The sequence below is a fragment of the Amblyomma maculatum genome, chromosome 1 (genome assembly GCF_055883805.1).
Source record: "Amblyomma maculatum isolate TAMU_Amacu chromosome 1, ASM5588380v1, whole genome shotgun sequence".
Classification (NCBI taxonomy): Eukaryota; Metazoa; Arthropoda; class Arachnida; order Ixodida; family Ixodidae; genus Amblyomma; species Amblyomma maculatum.
The window spans coordinates 276,782,262-276,798,113 of NC_139344.1; the positions used below are offsets into that span (position 1 = coordinate 276,782,262).

General features: G+C 43.5%; 1 pseudogene; it reads left to right on the plus strand.

Annotated features, from left to right (window-relative positions):
• The first annotated feature begins 3,007 nt into the window (after positions 1-3,007).
• LOC146206608 (uncharacterized) lies at positions 3,008-4,001 on the plus strand (annotated as a pseudogene).
• The last annotated feature ends 11,851 nt before the right edge of the window (positions 4,002-15,852 follow it).

The window sequence follows — 15,852 nt, forward strand, 5'->3', positions numbered from 1 at the left end:
AGTGGGGCGGTTAATAGAGCGTGCCGTGATCTTGTGTTATGATAAAATGTATGAAGTAAGCATAGGCGGGAAACGACTCGGCGTGATTCTAGTGTTGAGAGACGGAGGGACTGCTTGAGGGCGGTGACACTGGCTTCTCTTGAGTAGCATGAAGTGATGAACCGGGCTGCACGATTTTGGATTGATTCCAATTCGATGGTGAGATACGATTGCCATGGGCGCCAGATGGATGATGCATACTCTAATTTTGGCCGCACAAATGTTTCATACGCGAGTTGTTTTATGTTAGGTGATGCAGATTTCAGATTTCTTCTCAGGTAGCCAAGTGTGCGTGAAGTGTCGGAGCAAATGGTTCTAATGTGGGTGACCCAAGAAAGTGTTGATGTGAGATGTACACCTAGATATTTATAAGATTTTGCAACGGTTATAGGGACGGATGAAATGCTGTAAGTGTGATTCGTCAAGGTGTGTTTGTGAGTGAAGGACAACGATTTGCACTTAGCAAGATTTAAAGGCATCTGCCACTTTTCACACCATGATGCAATAACGTCAAGGTCCTGTTGCAAAGTGAGGTTATCGGTTGGGCTACTTATTGCATTATAGATGACACAATCGTCCGCGAAGAGTCGCAATTTGCATTGAATATTAGAGGGCAGGTCGTTGATATATATTAAGAAGAGTAATGGTGATAACCCGGCCCCTTGAGGGACACCAGATGTTACATCTGTTAAGGGTGACTGGATGTTATTGGCGGATGTGAACTGCGAGCGTCCTTTTAAAAAATGTTCGAGCCAGCATATCAGATTAGTAGGAATTCCCAGGAACGAAAGTTTCGCAAGCAGGTGGTTGTGAGGTACGCGATCAAATGCCTTCGAGAAGTCTAAGAAGATTGCATCTATTTGGAGGTTATCGTCTATGGCCTTAAGGATGTCTTGGGTGAACTCTGCTAGCTGGGTTTCGCATGAAAATGATTTCCTGAAGCCATGCTGATGAGGATAAAAGAAATTAATTGAATCAAGGTGGGACGTTAAGCTTGATGATATAATGTGCTCTAGAAGTTTAGAAGATATGCTAGTAAGGGATATTGGACGATAGTTAGCTGGGCATGCGCGATCACCTGTTTTGAAAATGGGAACAATTTGGGCTATCTTCCAATCGTCAGGAATGATTCCGGTGTCTAAAGATTGGGTAAATATTAGGTGTAGTATCTGGCTTGATAATGATAGAGTGTTTTTAAGTAGTTTACTGTTTATTTGGTCACATCCTGCAGATGATGAGAGCTTGAGTGAACTGATTAATTTGGAGATTCTTTCGGGGCTAATTTGAATTTCCGGCATTTCTTTTTGACTATTGGTTTGCAAGATTGTGGGTGTAGAATTGCTGACAGGCGAAAACACAGATGAGAAGTAGTCATTTAAAAGTTTTGCACATCGATTAGTATCTGCTGGTTCGCCATCAGGTCCTACAAGATCGAACCGATTAGATTTATGTTTAGGGGAGAGGATACGTCAGAATTTGGTGGGATTTGTTCTGAGAATGGTTAGCAAGTCAACAGAGAAAAATTTATCTTTCGCAGCACTCAATTCATTTAAATATTTATTCGCGCAGGCGTGGTATCTGTCCCATGCTTCTTGTTTTTGGCTTAGTTTAGCGGAACGATAAAGCCGTTTTTTCCTACTAAGAAGGTGCTTCAAGTTTTTGTTAAACCAAATATTGTTGGAATCCGATTTGACGACAATGGTTGGGATGTACTTATTTTTGAGTCGCAGCATTGTTGACTTGTAACTTTCCCAGTTTTCGTGAACTGTGTTGATTAGATAAGAACCTAGGAAGTCGGTGAAAAAGAATGAAAGTTCCTTATTTATGGAGTCGAAGTTACCTCGCTTATAGTCAGTGATTAATTTTTTCGTAGGTGATCGCCTATTTGAATGTAATGACGTGCAAATGTGCAGAAACATGTGATCGCTGAGGCCCGGAAGCAGAGTTACACTGTGAATGTTGTCTGGGCAAGATGTCAGTAACAGGTCAAGAGTGTGAGCACCTCTTGTGGGGTGTGTGATGGCTTGATGCAGGTTGAAGTCCAGTGTTAAGTCAAGAAATTGTTTCGATTCTTTGGAAGGTGAATGGCTAGATACAGAGAGGGAAGCCCAGTTTATATGTGGATAGTTAAAATCACCGAACAGATATATGTTCGAATTCAAATATGTGTTTTTAATCGCCGTTAATGCGTCATGAAGGGAGTCGCAGAAGGATGAATCGCTGTCTGGTGGCCTGTAGCAAATGCCGAATATTTCTTTCAATCCGAAGTTGTGCACGCATACCCAGGTTAGTTCTAGTTTGGTGTCGTGACAGATGAGTGATGATGATAGGGTGTTTCGGATGGCGATAAGCACTCCTCCGCCCCTCCGTCCACGCCTATCACGACGATAAAGAACGTAGTTCCCGTTTGAAGGGAGGATTTCAGTATCTTTCACGCCTTCGTGTAGCCACGTTTCTGTTAGTAGGACAATGTCAGCACTAGTGTCGTCGATAAGGCTGTGCAGTTTATCCCGTTTTGGTAAAATGCTCCGTATGTTAGTGAAGACGATATTGAGATGCTTGGAACGTGAAGGGTCGGGGCGATTTAGTGGCGTAGTATGTTTTGCGGGGTGTCAATCGGTGCTTTGTGATGGTTTGTCGGAGAGCTGCTCGGCTTGAGCACGACCAGCTGGCTGTTTTGCAGACTCAATTACGCTATCAGACACAGGGTCGTACACATAGCATTTATGCCCTACATGAAGCTTGTCAACGTTTAGCTTGAATGCGCATTTTTTAGGCCGAATAAATTTTATCAATTTAGAGCGAGCGAGACGTGTGGCAAAAGCAAAATCTTCTCTGATGGCGTAACTTGTTTCTTTCAGTTTGGGACCGCAGGCTAGGATCGTGTCTTTGGTTTTAAAGTGTGCTAATCTGCGATACAGAGAGAGATAAATTAGGTATGCAGTTTAGCAATGAAAAATCGGCAGTGATGATTTTTAATGTTAATGAGGCCGGCGAACATAGAATACAGGAGGGCATGCTGGAAGTAGTAGATAAGTACAAGTATGTTGTGGTATGTGTAAATAATGGAGCTGAATACCTAACGGAGCATGAAAAATATTTAGCAGCTAAGGGTAGCAGGAACGCAGCCGAAATGAAAAACAGAGCACTCTTGAATTAGAATAGGTATGAAGTGGTGCGAAGGATTTGGAAAGGGGTGACGGTTCTTAATCTGACTTTTGCCAATGCAGTCCTGTGTATGAGATCAGAGGTCTGAGCACGGTTGGATATTAAGCAGCGCGGGATAGGTAGGCTTGCTTTGGGAGCTCACGGGGACACGCCAAATCAGAGTGTGCAGGGTGACCTAGGGTGGTCTTCATTTTAAAGCAAGGAGGCTGGCAGCAAGAGAGCGTTTGAGCAGCGATTGAGAGAAATTGCAGAAAAGCAGTGCGCTAGGAAAGTCTTCAGCTACCTCTACATGAGGAATATTGACAGAAAATGGAGAGGCGGACAAGAAAATTGGCAAGCAAATATTTGGACAGCACTAGAGAGACTAGCCAGGAATTATCAATTAATAAAAAGGTAAAAGAAACAGAGAGGGGTCTGTGGAACAAAGGGACGTAGACAAATTAGCACTGGCAATGTACAGAACTTTCAAGCAGGAAATAGCCAAATAAAACATTTACGATAATTCTAGGGGCAGCTCATTGTTCTAAGCTAGGACAGGAGTATTGCGGACTAAGGCGTACCGAGTTAAGTAACAAGAGATAGACACGCTGTGCGGGGTGTGTGGAGAGGATGAGGAAATGGCTAAACACTTAATAATTTCCTGTAAAGTGCTCCGCCCTATAGTTCAAGGCAACGGGGCAGATTTAGCGAAAGCATTGAGGTTTAGGAATAGTGGAGGAAAAATATACTTTGAAAGGGTAGAAATAACCAAACGAAGGTTAGCTGATTAGTGGCTGAAATCAAGGAAGAAATAGATACATATTATATTGGTATTCACGGCTAGGCAGCCTGCGAAGCCGCCGCCCGATTCAAAGGAATCAGCCTTATCCGTCCGTCCGTCCGTCCGTCCGTCCGTCCGTCCGTCCGTCCGTCCGTCCGTCCGTCCGTCCATCCATCCATCCATCCATCCATCCATCCATCCATCCATCCATCCATCCATCCATCCATCCATCCATCCATCCATCCATTCATCCATGCATCCATGCATCCATCCATCCATCCATCCGTCCGTCCATCCATCCATCCATCCATCCATCCATCCATCCATCCATCCATCCATCCATCCATCCATCCATCCATCCATCCATCCATCCATCCATCCATCCATCCATCCATCCATCCATCCATCCATCCATCCATCCGTCCGTCCGTCCATCCGTCCGTCCGTCCATCCGTCCGTCCGTCCATCCGTCCGTCCGTCCATCCGTCCGTCCGTCCATCCGTCCGTCCGTCCGTCCGTCCATCCGTCCGTCCATCCGTCCGTCCATCCGTCCGTCCGTCCGTCCGTCCAATGTGAGAACAGCTGGGGAATGGTTGGTCGCCGAAGGCCCGCGTGGATTATTTGCTCTGAAGGTCAGCCGTCACGTGGCTGCCTCCGTCTTTTGAGCAAAAAGCATCTTTGTAACAGGCTGACAATATCCAGCGAAAGCCTTTGCTCCCATCAGATACGTCGCAGAAGCGCAGGAAAAAGCATGCTGAAGAACTCACCTATTGGCCCCGAGCCCTTCAACTGGGATTTCGATGTCCACTTCATGCGTGATGGTTTTGTTTGTTTAAATAATAAATTCTTTACTTCTTCCAGAAATAATGCATCCTGGAAAGGTTTAATAGCTTCGACAGCTCAACTAGGCCCATGATCCCCTGTACAAGGGAGTTGCGATTTAATGCGATTTGATGAAGTCGCACAAATACCCATCAATTATTGCATAAACATACGCAAGTTCGAAATTTCAAAGAGCAGTACTAGTTATGTACCAAAGGCATGTGACAATGGCAATTAAGCAAAGAAGTAAACATGTAGCATAAAAGTAAAACAATTTGAGTGCGCACATGTTGAAAGGAAGCCTTTAAAAAGCAAACACATGAAAGCAAGCACATCTATACGCATTCAATGCTTGCCCAAAAAATACATTCGCAGTTATTTAACGCACTAAATGGATGCTTATTTATGTCCATTCTGAGTACATGGCAGGTTATGCTACCATGAGTGGAGTTTGTAGTTGGCAGTGTGCAATCTTGGCTGGAATCGCACTTCATTCATGTGTGTGAATAGTGTATCATGTATTGTTCTTAAACATGCTAAAACCTTGAAAAGAGGAGGAAAAGTAGGAATATCGGAGAAGGCGATAGAGATACATGTATTAAGCTTGAATTATGTTGCAGCGTATAAAACCATTTCGATCGAATACTTAGGGGAATCCCCCAAGGTGGAATAGATTTGTAATAAGGGAGTAATTACTCATTGGTATCAACCCAAGCTCTGCATAAAAGCTTCTCAGAAACTTCGTAGTTAAAGAAAAATTCGTCCTGATCCGGGGATGGAACCCGGGACCGCCGCCTTTCCGGGCAGTCGCTCTACCAGCTGAGCTAAACAGGACGGTCAGCTGATCAGATGGTAGGGCGAGGGCGAATTGATCAATAACTCGAAGTGGGAATGGTGCTGATCGAATATTTAGGGGAACTCCCCAAGGTGGAGTAGATTTGTAATAAGAGAGTAATTACTCCCTGGCATCCCTCCAAGCGCAGCTCCATACGCTATAAAGGAAAGCTTTACAGCTTTCTCAGAAACTTCGGACTAGAAACTTCGCAGTAAGAAAATTTTGTCCAGGACTAATTGTAGCATCGGAAGGTGTATGTGATGACGCGCAATTGTTGCACACGTTGCTTCCCTTTCTTCGACGAGACGAAGTGGCGTCCCTCACAGACGATTACGCGTCCCTCTGAGACCACTGGTTCGGCCGCCACGTCCCTTCGCAGGTCGCCCTCTTTACGGTTTCGAGGACCAAAGGTCGTCGTGGCGCATCGTAAATCTGTGCCCCATACCATACCGAATCGTGTGCTACCATTATGAACCCTCTGCGCTTAAAGGGTAAGCCACAATTCTGACACCAATGAGAGCTAGCGGCCTAATCTCGGCGACCGCCCGGTTGGCCAAAATTTAGCCAAGGGTTAAAAAATAACACATTTGAGGTAGGCTAGAGAAACCACTTGTATACAGCTGCCAGCCATCTGGGTCACTAAAGGCAATTTTTATTTTGCAATTACCTCATTTGTAATCAAGAAATTTTTTCTAAATTACTAAATACTGACTTTAGCCACTAAATTTAATTATTATAGTTCGAGAGCACCTTCTGAAACCCCATTTCATTTATTTCCAAAAAACGGAAGCCTCACGTGTATCTTTTTTCTAAACTCTAAAGAAAGCTCGCGTGATACGAAAAAATATCCCGCGGATAACAGATTCGCGCGCCACGATTGTGGGGCTCTCATTTGTGGTTTGAGTGAACGAAACTAGCTGTGGCCGTGACTCGACAGCCCAGTTGCAGCGGTAGCTGATAGGTTAGCGCGATGGTTGCAGCGCGGTAGGCTCGCTGCAACTAGCGCCGTCACGCGCGCCGACTGCCTGAAGCGGATCAAGACACCATCACAGAGATATCGGCCTGCCGCAGCAACGGAGCTGTGGAGCCACGGCCACAGCTGATTTCGTTCACTAAAGCCCTGACTGGGAGCAGCACAATCATGGTGCGCGGATGCGCCAGTCATAAGACTTTTTTTTTTTTTGTGTATTTTGTGGGCTTTCTTTGAAGCTTGAAAAAAAAGATACACGTGAGGCTTTCTTTATCGCAAATAAATGGAATGGGGGTTTGAGAAGGAGGTGCTCTTCAACTTTGCAAATCACATTTATTGTCTGAAGGCAATAGTTAGTAAATCGGAAAAAATATCTTAATTACTGATTAGTTAATCGCTAAAAAATGCCTGTGGTGCCCCAGATAGCTTGCAGCTGTATACGAATGGTGTATCTTGTCTACCTCAAATGTATTATTTTTTAACTCTTGGCTAAAGTTAGCTTGGACACCCTGTATCGCGGAAAGACAGCATAGGGGCTAACTGCCGGACCGGCGAGTGCGCGAGGGTGAGAACCTGTGGTTACGTCACGACATGGTCACCTAGTCATGTGATATGCACACCTAGTTACGTGATGATATCACAACGCAACTACCCATGGCGACTACCTGTTACTTGATGAAGTCACAACATACCTACCCATGGCGGCTGCTCGTGCTACGTAATGACGTCACAACATGGCTATTCTAGTCGTGGGATAACATACCCCAATTACGTGATTACGTCACAACGTTATACGTAAGGTGGTCGATTGGCTGCAACGGCAGTTCTAAGACTAAAATTCTGCGGCAATTTGATCACGTGCTGTATCGGACAGACGGACGGACGCGACATGTGAGAGCGAAAGTAATATAGTAGAGCTTACGCTCTTAAAAGCAAACGCCTTAACACGCTGCCTTGTGGCACACCGTTTTGAACTGGTAAAAGACAAGGTTTCTGATTATATACACTCATTACTTCCTGTTTTCTAAACAGGACTTTATTAGAGCCACTTGCCTTCCGCAGATTCTACAAAGTGAGAGCTTGTTAATTCGAACATTAGAGAGTTTTAGAATAGGGGGCCCCACCAAGGAGCTTGGGGCGTCGAAAATCGCATGCGCAGAACGTAAGACGCGCTTGGGGTATTGGGTTAACGTTAGGGGCAGCCCCTATTTTTCGAAAATAGCGTTCGCCCCAAGCCGCCGTCGGGTCGCTTGGGTTACGGAAACATGGCGACGTCCGGCCAAGCGGCGGCCGCTCGCCTCGGCACGCATTCGTCGTTACCGCTCCATGGTGTCAAACGTTAATGGAAAACGAAAGGCCAACGAAGCTTATCCTATGTCTCATGATGCCCGCACCACCCAAATTTTAGCGATAAGACGCACTACATGTTCTGATTGCTTCCGGATTTATCGGGCCGCTAGGCTTAGCGAGTTCGCCTCGTTTGGTTGCCATGGGGACCAGACGGCGGAAAGCGTGGAAGCTTCAAATAAATTGTCCCGGCCTCGGCCTGGATTGACAATTGACCGATTTCGTCTTGTCTGCGAAAACGGTTTATATACCTGGTAGTTTTAATACAGTTTTGTGCAATAATAGTACTTTTTGATGAATAAAAGAGCGGTGTTGTCTTTTATATGTTTAAATGCTTTTCCTTGGTTTACCGTCGTGGCGCTGCAATCGACGAACGCAAGCCTGGCTCCGCTGCGTCGGGAAAATCCCTATTCTAAAACTGGTCGCTCGGCTAGTACGTTGCGCCGTCGCATGCCATTTTCTTGGGGGCCCCAAGCCTTGGGTCCCCCTATTTTAAAACTCCCTATTATGTTTGAGACAGTCAAGCCTTACCAAAATGCACACCTAACGTATAAAAGCCTATCTTCAATACTTTCTAGAATGATTTCGTAATTGATAATAGGACGGTTACCGTTGATAAGCCTTGACGGAAAGCGAATTGCGCGTCACATATATTAAAGGGACACTAAAGACAGCCAAAGATGGTATGAAAATCTAATAAACTACATTTGGTGACACTGTCGCCGCATATCCGACAGCAAAAAGTCGAATAATTGCTGAGATATTGCGATAAGAAGTTGAGGTTTTTTCTTGTTCCCGCCGGTCGAATTCAAACTGTGGCCTCCAACTACGTAGTTGGAGTTGAGTGACGCACACTATGACGTAAGCGGAGACTCCGTGATAGCTGGCGAGCCGGCGCGGCCCGCGGCGTCTCATCCCTCAAGGGCCAACTTGGCAACAGCGTACTCGCAATGACGGCCTCAGCCGAAATAAATAAAACGATGAAGAGAGTAATTTACCGAGCGATGGGCCCATAAAGGAAGAAAAAGAAACATAGAGCGCTTGTAATGCACAATACTTTACATGTTTCTCAAGCTTTTGCGCTCCTTCTTGCACTGTGTATAAACAAACCGAGCCCTCGGTCATCGCAACGCTTCCTGACATGTTTACATACAAATAAGATTTAGTTACCAGCAAAATAGTGTCCTCGCTGCTGCGCTTGTCAGTTTTGAAGCTTCGTCGCACTTTTTCCCTTCAAGGTTTGTGCTACAGCTCCGTGTTCAGCGAAAATTACGTCCACGGTAGCAGAACATGACTGAAGTGCCGGCGCCACTACATTTGCCAACGCTGTGAAATTCCACATGTTAAAATGGATCCAGTGCACAATATAGTGTGCATAGGCATCCAGAACATTAGTTGCAAGACGTGAGAGCAGGCAGCATGCGCCGATGATCAACAAGTTGTAATTTTTAGACCGGCAGCAGAAACACTTTATTGTAAATGGGGTCATGACATAAAAACTAGAAATATTTCTGAGCTACCTCTGGCGCGGCGTAGCCGAGCGGTTAGCGCCGAACGTTACGGAGCAAGCAGTAGTGAGTTCGAGTCTTTCCGCTTCTGGCGTTTTTTTTTTTTTTTATTTACGAATCGATTTTTTTAACCTTTTGTAATGTATTTCTGGTGCTTCGTTATTTTTAGTTTTTACTTTTTACCCGAGGCCCTTTTTTTCGCCGGGCGACGAGCGCAATATATCGACGCTCTCCTTGGTATGAGCGGCAAGTATGCCCCTTTTGTTTACGACGCCTGCAAAATGCACGTTGAAGGTCTTGTTGACGCAGTATATGTTGGTCAGATGTGCCATGATTTAGTGAACAATTGAATGATAATGCGTTTTTCCTTCGGTACTTAGCATATGTATGCTTTTCGTGGCGTACGAAGCTGCAGTCAAGCGGTCAGTCAGGTCGCAGTCGAAGCGGCAACGGCGGCGATATGTTGGCGCAGAAGTGTGAACGAAGGAGTGTGTCGGCGGTAGCTGATTTCGCTCGCTCGTGCCTCCGAATGCTCAAATGGGAACCATCAAGGCGCATCTGCTGCTCCAAGCTCGTAATTCAGGCGCTGCAGGTTCAAACAAACTATCCGAGTGCGCATGAAATGCCTGAGCCGAAACATAACCAAAACTGAAGTGGGCGCCTGTGGCGCCTCCAAGTATATTTTTGTATTTGCCTTGCAACGTTTACGTTTTCTTTTCGCCGTCGTTTACGTATGATAAAAGCGTGTTATCATCTTTGAGAAAAAACGTACTACCGCATTCAAACATGCAACGTAATTTGCATTTTTCAGCCTCCGGGATCCCTAGCGCGTCACGTGATTTGTAGTTGCGAGCCTCGGCCGTTTGGCTGTGGTGGCGATACCTGTATTTCTGTTATTCTTCTTTACTACCTTATAACAGCTCTGTTTTCAGTAAGAGTGGTCTTTTTGTAACCAGGAACTGGCATTCTATCGATGGAAACCCACTTCCTTGCTCTCTTTAGTGTCCCTTTAATATTAGCATTGAAAAATTTAGATATCCATGGGAAAATAAGCATTTCTAGTCCTTTGGAAATAACAGGAATGACAAAGACCCGCCTATAATTATTCCTGTCATTGCTGTCACTGCCCTTAACGATGTATGGTGCAATCCTCGAAAGTCTGCCAGGTCACCCCCCCCCCTCCTTACATGGCTCTGAAATAAATCAGTGCTGCTAAGCTTTAGATCCAAAACATTCATGTCTACAAAGATTTTTATCCAGAAAGAGATCCCAGAGTGATATACTACAATAGACTTCTCATAGCAAAATAAATACATTAATATCATCTCAAATGAATGAATAAATTAAGGAAAATGGTCTAATATCAACGACAGTTGTAAGTTCAAACATTCAAGGTAACTATGATAACAGCATAATTTGAAGGCCGTTGTAAGTTTACTTATTGTGATGTGCTCACTGACAGCCACTGGTCTTTAACAGCAGTTCATTCACACAGAAGAATAAAAATGATAGAAAACGATAACAAAATGCGCAGTAAAGGCGATGGAGACAGCGACAATGAATCAGAAAGTTGACAGTTATTGTCCCAGTGAACCGATAGTTTCGTGTGGAATAGCTAAAATCCTGTCAAAATATGTCAGGACCCCTTGGTGTCATGACGTCATGCCCCATACTACAACAGAAGGTGGAGCCTAAATAAATAAAAAAAAAACTGTTACTAAACCTGAACACAAAGAAAGGATCAAGGCTCGATAGCATCTCCAACATTTTCTTGCGTAGATATGCCGAATTAGCGGGAAGATACTGAGTAATACTTTTTAACAAATCGTTGTCGTCTCATACCCTTCCTAAAGAAGGGAAAACAGCTAAAGTGACGCCAATATACAAAACAGGAAGCAAATAAGATCCCTCAAACTTCAGACCAATTTCACTAACCAAGAGAGAGTAACACAACTAATGAAAATCCAGAGTAGAACGAGAGAAAGAAGATGGCTACACAGTATGAAAGATCACTGAACCAGGGTTGAGGGGGAGCCTCAGTTCGCAAGCCGAGCTAATGTTTCGACAACGTTTCGACAAGTCCCAGACGAAGACAAGTTTCCTTGTCGAAACGTTGGCTTGGCTTGTTCAGTGCTCTTAAATGGAACTAACTGAACTAACACGTGATATATCCGTCACGATTGATCAGCAGAAGCAAACTGACCCCATTTTCTTAGACTTTTTGAAAGCTTCCAACTGCGTATCACACACTAGAAACTTGGAGCAACCTTAGGAGCTGGCGCCATTGTAGTTTGAATTATTGATTATCTCACTGACCGTACTCAGTTCATCGCAATTAACGACGAGAATTCCGTAACAGCCAATTTAATATCCTGTGTACCACAAGGAAGTATTCTAGCTAGTATTATTTTTAGTTTTTATAAACGCCTTACCTGCGAGTATTTCGCACAGTATTAAACTTTTTGCCAGCGACTGTGTGCTATAACCAGGAAATTAACTCTGTCATTTACTATCATAACCATTTAGCTTCAAATAACTTTTTAACAGCAGTGCCCAAGGGGTGCGAAGAATGGATGGTGACTATTATTGTTAAAATAAACAGTTAGTTTATCTGTAGTAAAAAAGAAACATAATCTGTAGTATATGGGATAGGAATTTGTTATAAAGCGAACAAAAGTCGTCTAGAATTCAGGTCTTAGGGCTAAATATCACAACGATGTGTCCATGAAACGACTTATATCAAGTTTGTTTTTAGTACAGAGTAGAACGAGAGAAATAATTGATGGCTACACAGTATGAAAAAAGGCACTGAACAAGGGTTGAGGGGGCGCCACACAGGAGTATGATTAAGATCTTGACCGGGAGTCTTAGTTTGGGAAATCAACACTTATATGAAAATGATAAAGTAGTATTATCCGCATATAAAACGTATTCCAAAGAGACAATGAGGCAGCTCGGGCGATCATTGATATTAAAAGGTCTCAATGTTAACCTTTTTTTTTTTTTTTTTTCAGGGAAGCGACCAAATGTGCTAACAATTGCTTCGTGATTTGATAGGCAGCAGCATAGTGGATCTACGCAGCAGGTCCCTAAAAGAAATAACACGCAAGCTTAAAGAAAAGAATTACGGGGATGATGCTATCAAATGCTTTATAAAACTCAAGAAATACCGAAGCAACATAGTTGTTAACATTTTGAAATTCTTTCCAATTTTAGGCTCATATTTCATTGCATTTATTCTCCTAAAGAGTGTCAATCAATGCTATTAACATAACGAACAAATATGTGTTAATTATGCACCGAAAATATTGCAGGTTTATATATAGTAGCGACTGCTATTGTCCTTTTATCTTCTGACCCTACAATCAATGCAGCGAAGCAAAACCAAACTCTCGCTACAAGTTTTGTATAGTCATCTTCCGGCGAATACTAAATAAACATTTTTTATAGAACTCTCAGCAAATGGCCACAAGCGATCCCTTTTAACCCGGGCCACTGTGACAAACGAAAGCTAGGTACGTGGCCAGAACATTTCGCAAGGTTCGTTAGAATAGCGACAGCTTGGCTGCCGACGGAGTGAAAAGAGATGCCTCAAAAGAGCAAACAGGATCCCTAGCTAGGGATACAAATGCTGGGACATACGTGCCCTGTACTATTTGTCTGAAATAAATAAATAAATAAATAAATAAATAAATAAATAAATAAATAAATAAATAAATAAATAAATAAATAAATAAATAAATCGACATTCGCTTTTCAGGCAGCGCACCAATAATGGAAAGAATTTACAATAAAGCCCTGTGCGAGCATTCTTACAGCGAAAAGGCGCGAAATACCGCTTGTAACAAAAGTTGGTGAGGCCGCAATCGCGCGTGGCGTCGTCCGTGTAGACACCTGACACCAATATCGTGGTACATATACTCGTAACATTTTAAACGCGAGAACATTTCTTCGGCTACCTCTTCAAGCTTTCGTCGCATGGTTTTGCCGCCGCGTTCCGGCGCACGCGACTGCGCTTGTCTCCGTGGGTGCCTCGATGTCACCGTTATCACTGTGGTCACAGTTGCTGAGCGAGTGGCGCCATCTCACGGTCCGCGGAACCTACGCGTCTCCATTGCATGCACATGTTACGGGGAGGGCGGCGCGCTTTTCTTTTTTCAATTCATTCGCTACCAATGACGCTCTCTATTTAGATACCATATAGCCACAATGACGTCAAACGTAAAATTCTCAGTGAAAAAGAAGCCAATTACGCAATTTAATATCTTCAGTGGAGTTATCCGAAACGGCTCTTAAACCTAAGATAACTCCGCCTGTGTGTCAGATGCCTACCCACGCTTGTAACAGCACCGTGCTACCCTGGCTGCGTTATCCCCGTAATGATACGACAGCAGGACTCAGAGCGAAGCTGGCAGCTAACTACGTCGGTCAGGGGGTGCACTTAAAGCACTCATGAGAAAAATCTGTTCTTCAGAACATTAAGAATTAGATAAAAACACTAAGCACGAACAAGAAAGCTGACGTGCGCATGCAGCTAATCTCCGACGACTCGCTGCCCTATATCAGCAGCGCTTATTAAAATAAAGCAATGAAAGCACTGCTTTTTCAATACGAAATGTACAAAAAAACAACAAATTTATCGACCAAGAAAACTGGCAGAACAGATCTTCGTTTAAGGTAAAATAATGCAGTCCACTGATCGTAGGATGGCTGAAGCTCACGATGAAACTAAATGTGGGTCATAAAAGTTCTAGAACCATAAAACTGTCGAGTAAAAGAAAAAAAAAATAAAACAAACAGAGAAAGCAGGAAATGATACCAAGTTGCTGAGAGGCTCTATTTGCTGGGGGACGATGCTTTGAAATACACATCAGTTACAGGTGAGCCATTCAGGAGTGACGATAGGACTAATTTATTGTGTCTGTACAGGGCAGCATAACGGAAAAGAGTTTAGGACTGAAAAATCCTAATTTGAAAAAGGTGACGGCGGCAAATATTCCAAAATGCACAACCACAGCGAAACACCAAATTACAATCAAGCTAATTAAGCAACTTGGTCCAATAAGCAAGAAAGCATTGTTAAATTTTTTTTCCGTGTTTTGTGTGCCATATATGCTGTTGTTTCTTTTTGAGTGTATAGTGTACACTGTTTCTTTTTTTAGGTTTTACTCCAGTATGTTTAATTACCACGTTTGCTGTAATGTTCTTCTATCGTTTGTTTTCCGTGTTGCGCGCCGCTGTGAACTGTATGGGGAACTGTGACCCCGTCAGGCCTAACCGCCTTTTGTCGCAGTTCCTTCTTTCATTTTTTGAAAGAGAAATAAAGAATATCTGAATATCTGAAAAACATTTTACTATGTTGTATTGGGTTCAGTGACACTACGGCCGTCATGCTGCAAACGCAGCGTTTGGTTGTTTAATTCTAAACATTTTAAACTACCTTTTTTGAGACTGCAGTTAGTCAGTTCGTTGTACAGATCTGCTTAATTCTTTTAAGAATGAAACAGCGCTAAAGATTTCGACCGGCAAATTTCATCACAGAAGTAAACTAGGGTATAATGGGATGTATTCATGATAAAACTGTAGCTCCTTGTGACCACTTCTCTGCAGAGTTCTCATTGACTTACATCTGTTTTTGTAAGAATGAGGTGTGGTGCTTAAGTGCGTGTGGCCGATATGAAGGGGGCATAAAATTACTTTGGTGAAATGCTCCTAATGACATGTTTTTATTCGTCAATAACTATAGCTTCATAGGTGTAGTAGTTATTTTCTTCATTTTCCCACGATGCATGCCATTTCTCTGTTCTTTCTATGCACTACATTCACTTTCTCTATTTTAGCGTGGTAAGTGGCTGTGGCACATTAACTCCTTCATTACCGCTGATTCCCGCGTGGCTTGGTACCCAGCAAAATTAAAGTCTATGTCCGTATGTATCGGCTGTTATTGGATAATGCCTCCGATTAAAGGCTTTGTCGCGTTTTTGGGAGTGGTGTCATGATTACGCTGAGAGAGTCCGTGCACGTAGGTTTTGCTGTTTTCAACGTCTTTACTGTCTTTTCACTCCAAAGAAAAGACGTAACATTCAGCAGTGAAAACTTACGCACACTGAGGAAACCGTACTATTTTTCTTATTTGTGTTCTACTACAGGACTACTAACAGGGTGGGCTGTTTTAGAAATGCCTTTATAAAATGCTATATAATCACTGAATTTCTCGATTAGTGCCAAGAAATATTGCATTAATGCTCGTGTGGTGTTTGGTTTTACGAAAGTGCGTTAAGGTGACGTCGCTTACAAGAGGGGAATTATATTAAGGTGGAAGGGGGTCGGATGACCGGCCAATATCAAGAAGTGGATCCAGTCGGTTGAGTTCCTGGCACTCCCCTTCAAAACGAAGCAAGAG